Below are 18,676 nucleotides of genomic sequence, written 5' to 3'. Positions count from 1 at the left end.
CTCAAAATGACCAGAATCCAGTGTCGACTTAATCTGAGGAATACAGGCAGACTATCTGAGGGCATGTACGTCCTCTATTCCACCTCCCCTCCTTGCACTGTACACATTTTTTTCACTCTCACTCATTCACTCACCCTAACCCTCACCCCCATCCCACCCCCACCCTTTCCCGCACCCTCTCCCTCAACCTCTCCCTCACCCATCCACGCACACACACACACACACACACACACACACACACACACACACACACACACACACGCACGCACTTTCGCTTCGACGACAAACGGTCAGCTGAAATGCATTCAGCGAAGTGAGTATATTGATGGGGATCCAATCGACCAAAGCACAGTGACAGGAAATTATGTCAGAGAAGATCGTTCAAAGATCCTGAAAATTCTACGTAATGTACACAGAGGTATAGAAACACCAGAAACGCAGCACATAACCAAGTCCAATAAGGCGCAGGAAAACCGTTGGCATTCAAAGCAGCTTCCAGTCGTTTCGGAATGGATAAACAAAGGTTCTCTACGGTTTCCAAAGGAATGTTATGCAGTTCTTCATGAAAAATAGTGACAATTCCAGGTAACAATGATGGAGGTGGACAGCAGTCACGCGCCTTACTCTCCAAAGTAGACTACAAAGACTCAATAATGCTAGCGTGTGTTGACAATGGTGACCATGGGAAATGTGACTCGCGCTCACAAAACTAGTCCTGGACGATATGAAATGAGTGAATGGGACCCTTTCGTCTTGAAAGCGGCTTATCACCATTGGGCAGCAAACATTGTACCATGGCACGGGCATGGCCAAAACAGTCACATAGTCCTTGGCAATAAAGTGACCTTGCCGAGTAACCTTTGGGTCCATGTGATACCACGAAACGGCTGCCGACGTCACCGAACCTCCACCATGTGTCACTGCTGGGACATAAAATCGGCCAGAGGTCGGAAACAGTGGGAAACAGGACTCATCCGACTAAATGACTTTATTCCAGGTCATATTGTTTGGACACCACTTTTTCATCGACGTGGGAATTTGTATCACAGCTCACCTTGCACTTCCCTGCTTATGGAGCTCCCTTCGTGTAGTTCTGATACTGTATTTTTCAGTTGTAGTCCGTTTATTTTTCGTCACAGTCCTCTTCAATGACAGTCCGTCGCAATCGCTCAACATACACTTTCATCCAAGTTGTGACTTAGCGTATGACGAATTTCCGGTATCTCTGTATGCAACATAAATCTTGGGTAGAATGCATCGTCAACCACCGAACACTTAAAAAACCGTGGTCATGGAAGTGCACACCAATGAGCACCAACAATTTTCCAACGTTAGAATTCACGTAGCTCCGACATAATGCAATTACAACTATACGGAACACTCTTCTGACAACGACAGCCAGTTGCAACTGAAGTAAGACACCGCGCAGTTGCAAACAGAACAGTGCAACCTGCAAGTTGCACTGACGTTTGGATTTATGTTCAAGAATTCATTTCCCACAGTGTTTCCATATTTTTGTCGAACTCTTGTAGATTAGCTAGCCAAAGGGCTTAAAGAGGAATCCTTAGATCTTCGAAATCGATAGCAAATAGACAATAACAAATAAATGTAGCTGACTGGAGGATAAGGAGTCTCTCTTGTTCCTAATAAAATCTTTAACAGTTGACTGTCACCGTCCTGCACCAAATCTGTTTGGCCAGTGGCAATGTTTGTAACGTTCACAGAAACCAGACTGCTTTTCTAAGAATCGAAGGGCACGAATGGTAGGCTGTAATTCGGAAGAGGGTGAGGCAAGATTGCAGCCTATGTCAAATGTTATTCACTCTACACACTGAGGATGCAGTAGGGAAAACCAAGGAGAATTTTGGAAAGATATTTAAAAGGATTTAAAAGGAAAAAAATTAATTTACCTATAACGTCGTAATTCTGCCAGAAACGGCAAAGATCTTGGAAGATCAGTTGAAACGAATGGATGGTGCGTTGAAAAGAGGCTATAAATGAATAGAAACTTAAGTAAAACGAGAATAATGATATGTTGTGGAATTAAATCACGCGGTTCTGAGTTAATCAGATCAATACACTAAAAGTAGCAGAAGAGTTCTGCTATTTTCAAAACAAATCAGGAAGGCCACAACATATTCACAGATAATTTAGAAGCAATGAGCGGTACTCACAACAGGAAGTCTTGCTCCCAGCAGGGGTTGGCGCCTTTCACCGTTACCGTAGTCGACTTCACATTCTGCAGCTTCAGCGTGACATAGGTGTTGTACTGCGCAGCTGCAACATAAAACATAACATGTCACTATGGTCATTCACGGACACCAGTGGTCAATTAAACATGTCCTACGAGCCACAAAGCGCATACAGATATCAGTAAAATAGACTAATTCAAACTTATAACTGAAAATACTTATGATCCCGTAGTTCCTAACACTCGTAGAATGCATCAGTAAAAAAGCGCGTTAAGACCCAGGCCAGTACCATGAAACTTAGCATGGTTTAATTTTCGAGGTCGCGACGTCAGTGATGTATAAAGCTTTTCACTGAAACGGATGCTCCGTTAGTCATTTGGCATACAATATGTCTCATAACTTCTATTACACACTTCTAGAGGCTGAAGAGGGTACTTCGCAGATACAGCTTTGATAATAATCACATACCAAGAAGTGTACCGTTTATCATGTAAGATAAGTTTGTATTACTCTCTCATCTCCCACTTTACGGTACGAAATACAGTGTTTCGAGTGCTCGTCACCAGGTTGTCTTCTCCGTGACAAAGGAGCACCGTGAAGCGATAAATATGAAAGTGATCACATCTTAAAACTTATATTACATCCATGCAGCACATTTCCGGACGTGGCTTTCTTATGGAAACTTTATCTACTACGTCTCCGCTACAATCCCTGTGAAACACCCTGTACAATGTTACCCCTTTATCATCACTTGTCGGTCATCTTCAGGTCTAATGACAACAAACAAAAAGAAACGATCAGACAACGTCAGTGGGTTAAAATACTACAAAGAATAAAAACACTGAACACACCATACAGTTGTTACCGCAAAAGCTTGTCACATCACTGAGTCACAACTTCTCCCACGAAATGCTGTAAAAACCTCGTGCATTAAACAGTACCTCGGACCCTCATTGTGGTACGGAATTTTGAGCAGTTTACAGCCGCAGTTTCAATATATTGAAGAAATCCCAAACGACAAAAGTAAGAACAATAGTTAAAATGATAAAACCAATTGTGGAGAAACGATCGCTGAATTCGATGATGAAATTATGTACACTGTTCCTTGAAATCAGAAATAATAGAATAAAGTTACAGAACAACATGTGGTTTGTATATGAGTATATACACATACGAAAAATATTTTGCATCACCTCGGTTCCGAGCGTTCCGGAACCTGTACAGAAAATTGGAATAGAGATCAACATAAACATCATTTCCGCCCTTTCTATTGCTCATGAAGACACACATTGCGTGTTGTAGCACCATGCCGTGAGACCTTCAGACGTGGTGATCCCGACTGCTGCACACAGCGGTACCTCTAACACCCAGCAGCACGTCCTCTTGCATTGATGCATGCCTGTATCCGTCGTCACAGACTATCCACAAGTTCAGCAAGGCACTCTTGGTCCAGATTGTCCCAGTCCACAGCGGTGATTCGGCGTAGGACCCTCAGAATGGCTGGTGGGTCATGTCGTCCATAAACAGCACTTTTCAACGTGTCCCAGGCATGTTCGAGAGGGTCCATGTCTGGAGAACATGCTGGCCGCTCTAGTCGAGCGATGTCGTTATCCTGAAGGAAGTCATTCACGAGATGTGGTCGATGGGGATGCGTCTTGTCGTCCATGAAGACCAATGCCTCGCCAATATACTGCCAGTATTGTTGCACTGTCGGTCGGAGGATGGCGTTCGCGTATCGTGCGACCACTACAGCGCCTTCCATGACAATCAGCGGCGTACGTTGTCCCCACAAAATGCCACCCCAAAACAGCAGGGAATCTCCACCTTGCTGCACTCGCTGGACAGTCTGTCTAAACAGTTCAGGCAGACCGGTTCAAAATGGTTCAAATGGCTCTGAGCACTATGGGACTTTATTTCTGAGGTCATCAGTCCCCTAGAACTTAGAACTGCTTAAACCTAACTAGCCTGAGGACATCACACACACCCATGCTCGAGGCAGGATTCGAACCTGCGACCGTAGCGGTCGCACGGCTCCAGACTGTAGCGCCTAGAGCCGCTCGGCCACTCCGTCCGCCTCAGCCTGACCGGATTGCTTCCAAACACGTCTCAGACGATTGTCTGGTTGAAGGCATATGCGACATTCATCGGTGAAGAGAACGTGATACCAATCCTCAGCGGTCCATTCGGCATGTTGGTGGGCCCATCTGTACCGCGCTGCATGGTGTCGTGGTTGCAAAGATGGACCTCGCCATGGACGTCGGGAGTGAAGTTGCGCATCATGCAGCCTATTGCGCTCAGTTTGAATCGTAACACAACGTCCTGTGGCTGCACAAAAAGCATTATTTAACATGATGGCGTTGCTGTCAGGTTTCGTCCGAGCCATAATCCGCAGGTAGCGGTCATCCACTACTGTAGTAGCCCTTGGGCGGCCTGAGCGAGGCAAGTCATCGACAGTCTCTCTGTATCTCCTCTATGTCCGAGTAATATCGCTTTGGTTCACTCCGAGTCGCTTGGACACTTCCCTTGTTGAGAGTCCTTCCTGGGACAACGTAACAATGCGGACGCGATCGAACCGGGGTATTGACCGCATAGGCATGGTTGAACTACATACAACACGACCCGTGTTCCTTTTTCCTGGTGGAATGACTGGAACTGAAAGACTGTCGGACCTCCTCCGTCTCATAGGCGCTGATCGTGCATGGTTGACCTTTGGGCTTGTTTAGTGACTTATCTGAAGAGTCAAAAGGACTGTGTCTGTGATACAATATACACAGTCTACGTCTATCTTCAGGAGCTCTGGGAACCGGGTTGATGTAAACTTTTTTTAATGCGTGTATATAAATAATATAATTTACCGTGCCACGCCGCATCTTTCTGTCTGTATGTTACAGCTGGGCTCTAAACGACTGTATGGCGTTCCGTACTGTTTTCACTAATAGAAAGATTGATTCACGAGGAAGGCGTGCACTGATCAGCCAGAACGTTATGTTCACCGACCTGCTATCGATATAAAACGATGCAGGCGACAGCAGCGTCACCTGGAGAGACATGAATGTTAGTCAGACACACGCACGGTGCATGCAGTATCGGTGAGCCTGCTGTCCGTGTGTGGAATGGGGAATGCGAGCGATCTATCTGAGACTGACCGAGGGCAGATTTTGATGGCCCTCAGGATCGGCGCTAGCATTTCGGAAACTGCACCACTTGTCGTGTGGTCGAGGAGCGCTTTGGTGAGTGTTTTCAAGACGTGGTGAAACCAAAGGTGAAACCAGGTCCAGAAATCGTGAGGCTGGGCGGCCACCCCTCATTACAGGTGTCTGGGCAAACTGATAGAACGGAAAAGGCGCAATTAAGATCAGACTTTAATTCTGGACAGAGTACAAATATTTCTGAACGCACAGTGCACAGAACATTCCTCATGATGAGCCTCCACAGCGTGTGCCAATGTCAACTCCACGACATCGGCAACTACGACTAAAATGGACGCGTGGCCATCGGCACTGGACATCGGCGCAATGGCAGAGCGTTGAATGGTCTGATGAATCCGGATACCTTCTTCATCATGTCGACGGGAGGGCGCGAATTCGTCGTCTTCTAGGGGAACAACTCCTCGACAGCAGTACTGCGGGACGGAGAGAAGCTGGCGGCGGCTCTGTTATGCTCTGGGGAACATTCACGTCGACATCTGTGGGTCCGGTGGAGCTCGTGGCCAGACGGCCATGGAGTATAGTTCGCTGGTTGCAGACCACGTCCACCCTTTCATTACGATCGTGTTTCGCAGTGGGAGTGGCATTTTTCAACAAAATAATGCGCCATGACACTGTCCAAAATTGTGATGGAGTTCGTTCGAGGAACACAGTGACGAATTAAAGTTGATGTGCTGGATCCCCAACTTGCCAGATCTGGACCCGATCGAACGCATCCGTGATGTGGTTCAACGTGGCGTCAGAGCTCATCGCCTCCCTCCCCATAATGTAAAGGTTATTAGTTGACCTATGTCTGCAGATGTGGCGTGAGCTCCCTCCAGCGACCTACCGAGGTCTCATTGCTTCTATGTCACGACGTTTTGCTGCTGTTATCCGTGGCCAAGGTGGACATAATGCTCTGGATGATCAGTGTACATAATTTATTACCGCTATGTCAGGCAAGTCTTATCCGTGCGAAACTGGGGTGGATCGCTAGTACAGCTGCAGAAGGACTATTAAATAAATACTATTCTTCGTAGTTTCATTTAATAATTTTCAATACCTTGTCACGAACTTTACTTTACTAGTAGCAGTACCGCTCATGCTTGTACGCCCTGCACGTTGCTGTACGGTTTTAACCTCTTTCTGCTGATATCAGAGAGTTGTCTATATTTGTATTTATCACTGAACATAGCGAGCTTTGCTTCACGAATTGATCTTACATGTACTTTGTTGCTATTTTTGGTTCTCTAGTATCGAAATTGTTGGAAAATCTTCAGCTACCGATCCATTCGGCGTCACACGGGTCTACGGTCGGACGACTTGTCCAGCGTTGCGGTGATAAATTATGTAGCGAAACCTTCCTCGTTAATTAATCGACGTATATTAGTGAAAACGTTATTTAAACCTCTATTGCGTTTCCTTTGATTAGCCTCCACGTACAAAAGTAGGAACGCATATCGAAAAACGCACTGCTTCGGCGCTGCAGACCGTCGAAGTCTGAGAATGAAAGGTAGTTCCGATTTTTTTTTTTATATTTGAATATGGAAGGTATACAACTTAGCCAGCTGTGTACTGTGGATGGACGCCCTGAACCTAATAACATTCCTGCATATTCCTCCACACAGCTGTCGTGCGCGTCCAGTGCGGACCTAGTGTGGTCTGCCAGTGGAGCAGCGCTGTCGGCAGGAGTGCGACACGACCCAGTACACAGCTGCAGGAGTGGCCGACGTGGTGCTTGCAGACGAGAAAGCAGACTGCTGCGGCAGAGCAGCTCCGAGGCTGTACGCGGAACGTTGCGCAAACAGACGACCGCACATCGTTCCGTGTTCGCAGCCACCGACAGGCTCGTCCCGGAAGCCGAAGAATTTCACTCGGGTAATTTCTGACTGAGGTGTGTCCATTGTACAGTAAAGCAGTAACACATTCTCCCCAGTGTACTGTATGTCACCAGGGGGGCCTGTAACGTGAGTCGTCCGCTCGGAGCTAGAACTCTACAGCCTGAAGGAGGACTTGCTCAAGGTGTTTTAAGAGGAACCACCCAACAGCACTCGTCAGGAGGCGCAACAGCTGCACACGGGTAGAAGGGCCGTGTTGTCCAGCAACATGAGTAGCACATCCATACCATCGGCAGGAGGTCCACACATTATGCGAGGAGGACAACCCAAACCGGGTACAATTCGCGTAGTGGTATTTACAACAATTCATACTTCAGCTTCGTGCTATTCGTAGGTACGTTTACTAGGGACGGAGTATTAAACTTGCACAATACGCTCGTTTGAGCGGACGGAAATCCGTGTGCGTAGGTGATTTAAAATCACCAACACAGAATTGGTATTAACATCTGGGCCAGGATAGTTGGCAACGTATCATTGGGCCATAACTACTCCCCCACAGATTAACAGGAACGATCTACCTCACTGTTATTAGAGATATTTTTCCTACCCTACTGGATGTAGTGCCACTAAACGTTCGAATGGGTCATACGGCTGCAACACGACGGAGCTCCAGCACACTTTAATGACCATGTGCTGAATCACCTCAACGTCGCATATCCAAATCAGTGGATTGGTAGAGGTGGACCAGTTTCATGACCAGCACACTCGCCAGATCTGACACATCTAGACCACTTTCTGTAGTGTAATATGAGGATAATAGTGTACGATACAACTGTAGCGTCAGCCCACGTAGCGTATGAAATACTTCGGATACAATGGCACGTATGCGCGTGAGGCCCAGCACCACTGATGTAGGCTTTCGATTGATGTGGGAGTTGAGCAGCTCGAAGCCCGTTTCTAGTACAGACGGCGCGATGTGCTACTCATGTTGGGACTATTGACGTAATGAGAACTGCACACCCATCTCACACTTCGACACTCTCCAGCATCCAAGCTGTACATTTCCGGATATGGGTTCATGCTTGAAAACAGATCAGTGAGCTTTCCCGCACAACACACCAAGTGTTGGTTTCTTTTTTCTTTTCTACATGCTAACATGTCGATGCATGGTCCCATATTAATGTCCGCAGCTCGTGATCGTGCGGTAGCGTTCTCGCTTCCCACGCCCGGGTTCCCGGGTTCGATTCCCGGCGGGGTCAGGGATTTTCTCTGCCTCGTGATGACTGGGTGTTGTGTAATGTCCTTAGCTTAGTTAGGTTTAAGTGGTGCTAAGTTCTAGGGGACTGATGACCATAGATGTTAAGTCCCATAGTGCTCAGTGCCATTTCAACCATTTTGAACCCATATTAATGGGCGAGACTTCTGCAGCACTCAATAAAGTTAGATGTTATCTGACGACTTGCAGCAGTACCAACTACTTGGTATTTGTGTATACTTCAATGTACATACTATTTTGACCCACTGCCCTCTTCTTATTATTTGCCCTCGCTAAGCCTCATGACAATCGCTAAGTGCGGTTGAAACCGGTAGCCTTACACAAAGAAAGTGCAATGATCTAAACATTATAATAACAAGTTTTACAGGCAGACAGTGGCTCACGTCTCTTGGTCGTGGTGCCCCTCTACTGGGGCATTTCGGATCGCCTGTAGTGAGCAGCAGGTGGTGTCAGGCTGAGCGTACCGTGACCAGCACGTGTCGCAGAGACGCCTTAACACCACAGGTGACACCTGTCCAACGTGTCGACACAGTCTAACGATGTCTTTTTTACTGAGTTCGCCATAAAGTTTGATGGAACACTTTGCGTCGGCGATGAGCGCTGTTAGAAATCCCTTCGTTCGTTGCAGACGCAGTTACCACAATCTTGACCCGTCCCGCATACAAGATGAATAATACATCGTATTTCTCACAGAATCAATTGTGCGCTCGACTTCGTGAATATCACGTATCCTTTTTCCTCTTCATAGTTCTTTTGCCACGTGATACAACATGATCCGCTATGAAAGAGAGGTGAGTGGGTTTGGATGCCGGGCAGGGGGGGGGGGGTGGAGGGAAGCGTGTTAGTTTCACTGTAAATACTAGTTCTACGTACACTTGCTAGCAGTGAGTACGTCTTACAGCTTTCTTTAAACTGTAATTTTTTATTTGTGGTGGAGAAAGACGCAAGTTTAGTTTTTGAAAGTTATGTTTTTACAGTGGAGAAGAGAGGGCACATGCGCTCAAACATCACATTCGCTCCCCCATATCTCTCTATCTTCGTCTATTCTGTTTATACATGATTCAATTAAAAACTTGAACTCTTTAAAGCGAGGGTACACCATACTTATTTCACCATTGAGAAAATGGCAGTTACAGTTTAATATCATATATTTCGTTTATCAGATATTCAATTATTAACTTTGTTTCATCTATATATAAACATTTTCTTTTCAAATTGGTTACAAGCTGATACCTTTTTCTTTGTCATTCTTGTTTGTAAACAGGTAAGGAAAGGGGCATTTCCAACAGACTTCGTACACCTTTGTACTCTCTAATACCCCAATAAAACATTGTACTCGGTTCAGAGTCTATAGTGTTTTCGTCGGACAACTTTTTATCCTCTCATCGGTAGTTTAAACATCAATATAAGTGTTTAAATTAAATGTGCAGGCCGGACGGTGTGGCCGATCGGTTCTAGGCGCTTCAGTCCGGAACCGCGCTGCTGCTACGGCCTCAAGTTCGAATCCTCCCTCGGGCATGGATGTGTGTGGCGTCCTTAGGGTACTTAGGTTTAAGTAGTTCTAAGTTCTAAGGGACTGATGACCTCAGATGTTAAGTCCCATAGTGCTCAGAGCCATTTTTAAATGTGCAGCTCCACTGTAGTTTGAAGGCTTTCACAACTGGATGACATTGCTGCTGGTAAAACCTTTCGGGGTGTAAGGTCGTGGTCCACGAAACTCTTCTGTCCTAACGTTTCGCCGAGAACTGCGTTGGACATCTTCAGAGGCGTTACTCTTCCGTTGAGTCTTACCAACTCGGCAAGACTCAATAAAGGAACAACAAGTCTTGATATGTCGAGCGCAGTTCTGGACGAAGTGTTAGGAACAGGAAAGTTTCGTGGACCACGAGCTTATACCCCGAAAGGTTTTACCAGGACCACTGTAGCTACCATAAATGTTCTGCCCTCCTGTGTCGTGATTGTGGGGCAAAGGAGGGTCTTGGAAGGCGAGGAGTGGTGTTATATTAACATATGCATGAATAAAATGGCAAATGGTCGCTCTAAGACGCCCATTGTGGCAGCACGCTTGGTGCCACATACACACCTTAGTTGCGCCCGTTAAACATGTGTCTGTCGCAAACGTAGCACCAGTTTAGTCTCATGACTATTCCAGCGCCTAAAACTAGGCAAATCACACCTTAAGGCTGCTCTAACACCCAGGAGTTAGAGCAGCCACGAGACAGAATAGGTGTCGAGTTATATGACAGGCACATTTTTAACGTGCCACAAGAAACTGCATAGGTAACACTGAACGTGTTGCAAAAGTGGGGACCTTATAGTAAACCTTCGCCAATTCATTCATGTATATGTTAATGTAGCACTACTCTCCATCATCACGCCACAGGTGGGAGTGAAATAGCTGCTTCGGTTCAGCTTCAAATTTAGTCGAATTTTTTTGAACGTTTCCTGGTGGTTCTGTAACAGAGCAAAATTTGCGGTCGCACTGCACAGTAAAGGGTCCCGATCACGTTCAAAGGGTTTCAGCCCTACCATATCCTTAGAGTGGCGTTTAAACGCCCAGGGTTAACAGCGGTGCCGAGCGTTGTTAAGAAGGTCGTCTTGTTATGCAAATCAATGTATGAACTGTTTTTTTCGACAGAGAAATGTGTGGGAATCCACGTCCCAAGAGAAGGGGCGGTTTGATTGACGCTCTTTATGCCACCTGCTGATACCTTTTCGTGTCGATTATGAGGGCGGTGCGTCTGAAATGTCTTCCTCGGCCGCTCATAAGATAACCGCTTGGTTTCAACACTGGGCAGCACGGTTCTGACCTTCACGGCAGATGCCTCAGAAGAAAGGGCGATGTGTGGATGATCTTGCCATTACATGACACGTCCACAATAGCGCTGGGCAGGTGAAATGTGGAGACCTCGTGACCACAGCAATTCACCTTAAAGCGCACACGAACGTCTGAGCTGTGGTCTCTTCTTTGCATTTGCTCGACATGTTCCTGTCTGAAGCGTCGCTGAGCTCGAAGTTGAGGCCGCAGAGGAAGGTCGTGGACACCTTTGAGCCAAATCTCAAACTAATGTCGCGCAATGGGAGACAATTAACGGGTTTCGAAAAAGTGATATTTTAATTTTCTTGTCGAGTGTAGTCCCGGTCATGCTCACGGATGGCGCCAACACTGCCACGTGGTGCCAATGTGGCCACTCTAGTTTACAACGTCAGTCAGGTGCTCTACACTAGGTATTTCTGAGGCGGCCGAATCCAACGACAGCGAATTGCCTTCGCGTTCCCTTTGAGATATCAGCGATTTGTCTACCAGTTTTGTACGAGTGTCACCAAAAGCTCTACAATGATCTACGAGTGTCTACTTCCTGGACTGTGCCCTGAAAATCTTCACCCCTCGACTGGACTTAGAATCTGGGATGAGTGAACTATGCTTAGAACTTTGTGACCAAGTGATCGTTAGTGGACTTGGGTGTTTTATCTTGATATTCCTCATAAGGTTTAGAACTGTCTTGATGTAGAACTTGTAATGGTGGTGGTGACTTTGATTCAGTTCAGTCACTCAGCCACGTTGATAAACGGAGACAGTAAATTTGCAAATTTATCAGGCCCTTACTACAAGAGATAGAATTTCCAATGCTGGAAACAAACAAATATATTTAACACTAGAAAGAAAGAAAACGTTAATACTAAACATACGAAACATCAAAACATAATAGAGAGGTACAGAGACATGAATTCAACAGTATTATTCCTGCCACGTTCTTGAGGCCCTTTTACTCTTGAATAGAATCAGGTCGTGGTGCCTTGTAGAGGCCGATATCAGGTGTACGCCATTCAAATCACGCACCCAAACACTCTGTTTCGTGCAGCTAACCATCATTGCTAGAAGCAGCTATAAGACCTATTGTATGTCGAAAAGATCACTGACTATCAACAGTTTTAAAAAAGTTAACTAATTACTAAAATTTAAAACTCATGTAAAAATATTCGAAATGCTTCACGATAGTTTGAAGTGTGTAATAAGTTGCTGAAAATATACTTTAATATATCTTTTGGCAAGACTCTGCTCAGGGTCTTCAACTAAAAGTCGCGCTTGATACATTTCAAGTTTTCCACTTAACACAACGTACATGTTATGTGAGGTATGATGTAATACATTTGTATTGATTCTTTCGAAAATGGCTCTGAGCACTATGGGACTTAACATCTGCGGTCATCAGTCCCCTAGAGCTCAGAACTACTTAAACCTGACTAACCTAAGGACATCACACACATCCATGCCCGAGGCGGGATTAGAATCTGCGACCGTAGCAGCAGCGCGGTTCCGGACTGAAGCCGCCTAGAACCGCTCGGCACCGCGGCCGGCTGGATTCTTTCATTCTTCACTCTACTCGTATAGTTTTGATCCCATCGAGGCATGCAGTCACACAAGTACTGAATGTCCATTGATAAAATAACACTCCAGTAGTACGTTCTGACATCATTATCTTAGCTGGCTGGAAGTCTGTCACAGGGGGATCAACGTTTCAAGTCGTAATTACAGTGGGGGTCACGACTTTTACGTGAGCACGATCGAAAGACGCATTATTATTCATGTGGAGATGTATTACATTCTGATACATTGTTTCAAACACGACGCTTTGACGCTGGCGTGCCGTCTACCGTGATAACTTGTTCAGCGACAGTGTTGTGAATGACGCAGACTTCCATGCTGGACAGTGTGCGTGTCGATTGTGTTCCTCTTAATGGATGTGGTGCTCGCCACATGAGGCAGAAAGCAAGCCCTCTAGCTTATTATTTAACGTTTGGCCCAATAAAATCTTAGAACAATCCTATTTTAACAGTGCTATTACCCTGATGTGAAATCTAATGTCATTCAGCAGGCCAATCAAAATACGAAACACACTTCAACTCATACGTAAGTGATGCGTTAAAATTTATGACGTCTGACTGTGAATTAAGATAGTAAATTGATGTACACATTAATTAATATCAATCGCCCAGACAAACGAGCGCGATGGCGCACCGCTTCCAAGACTCGGTGATGCGGTCCTAACCCGGATTGAATCCGCGTCGCGGATTTACGGCAAGGTATTGTGAAATAGCCAGCCTGGATGTGGTTTTTATGCAGTTTCTAAAGTTCTACTAGACAAATATCGTGCTGGTCTCCACATCACCCCTCAGACACTCTCTATGCAAATATTTAGAAAAAATTCTCGCACTTGGACATAATATTTACTACATACACCGGCAAATTCCGTGACAGGGGAGGGGCTGTGTCAAGAAGGACATCCGGCACTAAATGTCACTTAACACTGGGGAATCCCGTATAACAATGCCGACCCCGAAGAGAAACGGTACAACTCAAGGAAGAAGAAACACACTAATTTATACTGCATGATTACTACTCTATAACTATTCAGTAAGTGCAGGAAGAACATTTGGGATGCCGCGATTGAATACTGACATTATGTGAGAACTGAAGATGATGTGTTCTCTGGTATTGCATGAATTTTTCCCTCAAAGTTTAATTCTTGTAGTATCAAATCAAAGAATGAATTATAGTTACAGTCGACATCTTATCAGTGTCACAGAATATTTCCTTGAATGTAGTACAAGGGATCCAACGTTCAAACGACGACAGTCGGAAATGTCGATTGCAATTGCACATAATGTCTCTTCCTGCCTGTCCTTGACCTGTTTCACTCTATTTCCAAATACAAAAATTTCTGGAACCCAAAAAACTCAAAAAAAGTATTGTTATAGAAGTTCCATATTGAGATATAATGGCTTTTTTCGCCAGTTTATCAGCATTCTTAACATCAGTTGGGAGGATAATCTTGGCGGGGAGCAGTTTGGCTTTAGACGGAATACGGGCACCAGAGATGCAATAGGGCTCCTGCGAATCTTGGGAGAAAGGTTTATTGAAAAGGGAAGAGACCTATATATGTGCTTCATCTGTCTAGAAAAGGCATTTGACAATGTGGTTTGGGAGAAGCTGGCGACTATAATGACAGAAAAGAGAGTGGAATGGGAAAGCAGAAGACTTGTAAACTCATTATGTCTTAATCAAAAAGTTTCAATTAAAGTGAGAGGAGAAAGTACAGACTGGATCGGACTAGGAAAAGGAGTAAGACAAGGATGCTGTCTATCACCTACTCTTTTCAACCTCTACTTGGAAAATATGATTGACCAATGCTCATTAGATGACAAAGGCGTAGAAATTGGAGGAAGAAGAGTAGGGTGTTTGAGGTTTGCTGATGACATGGTCCTTCTAGCCACAGGAGAAAAAGAATTACAGGATTTGGTGGACACCATTGAAACTAACGGAAAAAAATATGGAATGAAAGTTAACACAAATAAAACAAAAGTATTGGCACTAGGAGAAAATAAGGAAATAAAAGTTATGCTGAATGGAGAAATGCTAGAACAGGTGCAAAATTTTAAGTATCTTGCAAGCAGGATAGACACCGACTGGAAGTGCACCACAGAAATTAAAACAAGGATAGCAATGGCAAAAGAGGCGTTTTATAAGAAAAGGAGAAATTTCTGCAGCGGTCTGGACAGAGAACTCAGGAAGAGACTCCTAAAATGTCTTGTGTGGAGTGTTCTTCTATATGGCGCTGAAACATGGACTATGAGGAAGAAAGACAGAGAAAGGCTGGAGGCTTTTGAGATCTGGACATGGCGGAGGATGGAAAGAATAAGTTGGATGGCCAGAGTAAAAAATGAAGAGGTATTGAGAAGAGTGGGAGAGAAAAGGCAGTTACTAGATGTAATAAAGAGAAGAAACAGAAATTAGATTGGGCATATATTAAGAGAGAATGACGGAATGATCAAAACAGTTTTAGAAGGTTATGTAGAAGGGAAAAGGAAGCGAGAAAAGAAGAGGTTCCAGATACTGGATGACATAATGGATGGTACAACATACAGCAGCCTTAAGAAGAAAGCAATGGATCGCAGAAAATGGCGAGGCAAAGGACCTGCTAATATAGCAGATAACTGATGATGATGATGATGATCCAGTATGACTCTTAATAGAACTGATTCTAATTTTTATTGGATTTTTATGTTCTCCAAGCACCTGTAATTTTTTTATCGAAACATTTTTCTCTTTTGCTACAGTATCAGGCTACAAGAGCTTCCTTGTGGACATAGTGTCCAACACGATGAAAACTTTCATCGCAGAATTGTTTTAACAGACGTCAGTGTCTCAAATGTAGCACTTCTTCCGACCGTAAATATGGAACATCCTGGTGGAAACATTTCGCGAGATGTACGTAACAGAAAGTAATATATGACTTGACTCTTCTTGGAATTACGACGCGCGCTTTTGTGTGTGTGTTTGTGTGTGTGTGTGTGTGTGTGTGTGTGTGAGACAGAGTGCGCGCGCGCGCTCGCCTAAATTATACCGGACAATGGGCGAATTTTCTGACTTACGCAAGAAATTTGAAACGTTCATCACCTCCGAATTAAGACATCGGCGGTGTTGTTTTCAGTCAATGTATTTTTTTCTGTGGTTGGAAAGAGCCTAAACCATGATTTCGACAACAGAACATATACGTAAAATGATCAGATATTTATCAAGATAATAGGTTGCTTGGTTGGGTGATTTAGGGGAATGGACCAAACAGTGTTGTCATCGATCCCATCGGATTGGGGAGGGATGGGGAAGGAAATCGGCCGTGCCTTTTCAGTAGAACCATCGCGGCATTTGCCTAAAGCTATTTAGAGAATTCACGGAAAACCTAAATCAAGATGGCCGGACGCGGTGTAATATTTCTGGCTTTGGAGCCATCATATTCAGGTAGAAGCAGCTCTTCTTACAGCAGTAGAGACGCCACCAGTTGCAAGGTGACGTAGTGTGGTGTGAGGTTCCGGTGACAGATGGTTTATTCGGTACAGGTATCGTGAGGAAGGCTGCCTAAATTGTGGTTCTCCTCCACGATTGGCTGCTGCGTTCAGAAGCTGAGCGCGAAAATGAAAATCTCTTGTTACTAATATTATTTATTTAATCTGATCAGATTAGGGTCATCAGGACCTCTCTTACATCGGACCAGTGTTCCACACATGCAGAATTTCGCACATCAGAGTTACATCATGACAATAGTTTAAATAAGAAAATTGGATTACCCTAGTGATAATATGAATAAAGAGTAATGACTAAGACCTAATAAAGTAAATTCTGGCAGTATTTTTACAACAGGTGCTATACATACAAATTAATATGATAAAAGCAATAGTAATAACAGTAAAAAAATAAAATAATAATGATAAACATGAGAGAAATTGGCAATAGTAATGAAGATTTGTGCAGATGTACATTAATATCTTGGTGTATAAAGTAGATGTTTACTAGTATAGCGAGTTTTGGAGAAGGGAGATTTAAGGAGGGGGAAAGAGAGAAGTAATGAGGTGAAGTGCATTCATGTACAGAGGAAGGCATTACTGTTGCTTAAGTAGATACGTCATTGACTATTTTTTGAAGTCGGACATGTTTTTAAGTTCTCTAACATAACGAGGGAGGTTATTCCAGAGTCGGGTTCCCGCTACAGTAAAGGACTTGGAGAAGGTCACTGAGCGATGCAGTGGAACAGAGAGGATTTTATTGTGATGGGAACGTGTGTTTCTGTCATGTTGTTCCGACATAAGCGTTAAGGACGAGGAGAGATATGAGGGACGGTGTACATTTATAAGGCAGTAGATGAGGCAGAGCGTATGGAAATCTCTGCGTTTGTCTGCACGCAGCCAGGACAATTTTGCATATGCTGGTGAAATGCGATCAAAAAGTCGAACGTCACAGATATATCGGACGCAGGCATTCATGAGCAGTTTCAGACGTCGCGAATTTTCCTGAGAGAGGTCTTGTAGGATAATATCGCAGTAGTCAATGATTGAGAGTATAAGCGTTTGTACTAATTTCTTTTTCAGATCGAAAGGGAAGAGTTTTTTATATTATTGTAGGGCATGAAGGGATGCTGATGCTTTTTTGCACACTGCAGTTACGTGCTCTGTCCAATTTAGGTTTTCATCTATTATTACACCCAAACTCTTTGCTGAGGGAGAGAAGTTAATATTTGTTCCATTTAGGATAAGAGATGGTACGGATTCCCGATGTTTTGGGGTAATGAGCTTAGAGTGACCAACAAGTACTGCTTGGGTTTTAGATGGGTTTAGTTTTAGTCCTATGTCCTGTGCCCATTTTGATAGTGCATCGAGGTCAGTTCCACACTTAGATACAACTGAAGGTCACCAGCATACATATGATATTTGCAATAGGTCAGAACCGATGACACATCATTGACATACAGAGAGAATAGGACCTAATACTGAGCCTTGGGGAACGCCTGACACTACTTGCCGAGATTGTGATTTTATATTCCCGGACAGGAACCGTTGCTGACGAGACGTCATGTATGAGCGAAACCATTGCACTGCACTTGGTGAGAAATTAGGACCGCTAAGTTTGGCTAGTAAGATGTCGAAGTCGACAGTATCATATGCTTTGCTGAAATCTAAGAAGCAAATGATAGTCGCTTCTTATCTGTCCATGGCAAGTTTCAGGTCATCTGTCACCTTTATCAGAGCGGTTGTGGTGCTTCGATGTTTACGGAAATCAGATTGGTATTCGTCTAGTAGGTTGTTAGTAGTTAGGTAGTTGGTGTGCTGGTCATGGACTATATATTCTAAGGCCTTTGATAGTGCAGGAAGAAGGCAGATGGGGAGGTAGTCAGAGGGTGCTGTGGCGATGTCCTTTTTAGGCAGTGGCTTAATTTGTCCCAGTTTCCAGGCCTCAGGGAAAACACTTGTTATTAATTAATCGTTGAAAATGTCTGTTATAGGGGGCAGTAGTTGATCAATAATAAGTTTTACCATCTGGATAGTGATGCCACCATGTCCAGTAGTTGCTGATCTAATCCGCATTATGGCTTTCTTGACAGTATTGCAAGTGACGTGCTGTAGATAGAATTTTTCTTTGCTACAGTCGTTCATCCCCATGAAGTAATCAATGTTTTTTTTCCGTTCAGTTGTGGTTGTGGGTAAGCTGGGACCATGGGATTTTCTGCTACTTTTATTTTGCCTAAACCGAGACTACGGAGATTTTTCCGCAGGATAGCTGGTCTACATCTATTGTCAGCTAATGTACGGGCATGCCTGAGCTTAGCGTTTCTCACCGTTTGACTGACTATG

At 44.5% G+C, this 18,676-nt stretch overlaps 1 long non-coding RNA gene across 1 annotated transcript in view; it reads right to left on the bottom strand.

The window, feature by feature from the left end:
• Positions 1-18,676, bottom strand: part of LOC126412835 (uncharacterized) — a 302,199-nt gene that overhangs the window by 123,079 nt on the left and 160,444 nt on the right. Inside the window, exon 2 of the long non-coding RNA XR_007575354.1 lies at positions 2,175-2,277. This is a non-coding gene — a long non-coding RNA (uncharacterized LOC126412835). The remainder of the gene's footprint in view (positions 1-2,174; positions 2,278-18,676) is intronic.

The sequence above is a fragment of the Schistocerca serialis genome, chromosome 7 (assembly GCF_023864345.2).
Source record: "Schistocerca serialis cubense isolate TAMUIC-IGC-003099 chromosome 7, iqSchSeri2.2, whole genome shotgun sequence".
NCBI lineage: Eukaryota > Metazoa > Arthropoda > Insecta > Orthoptera > Acrididae > Schistocerca > Schistocerca serialis.
This window is presented reverse-complemented; position numbering and strand designations above follow the sequence as displayed.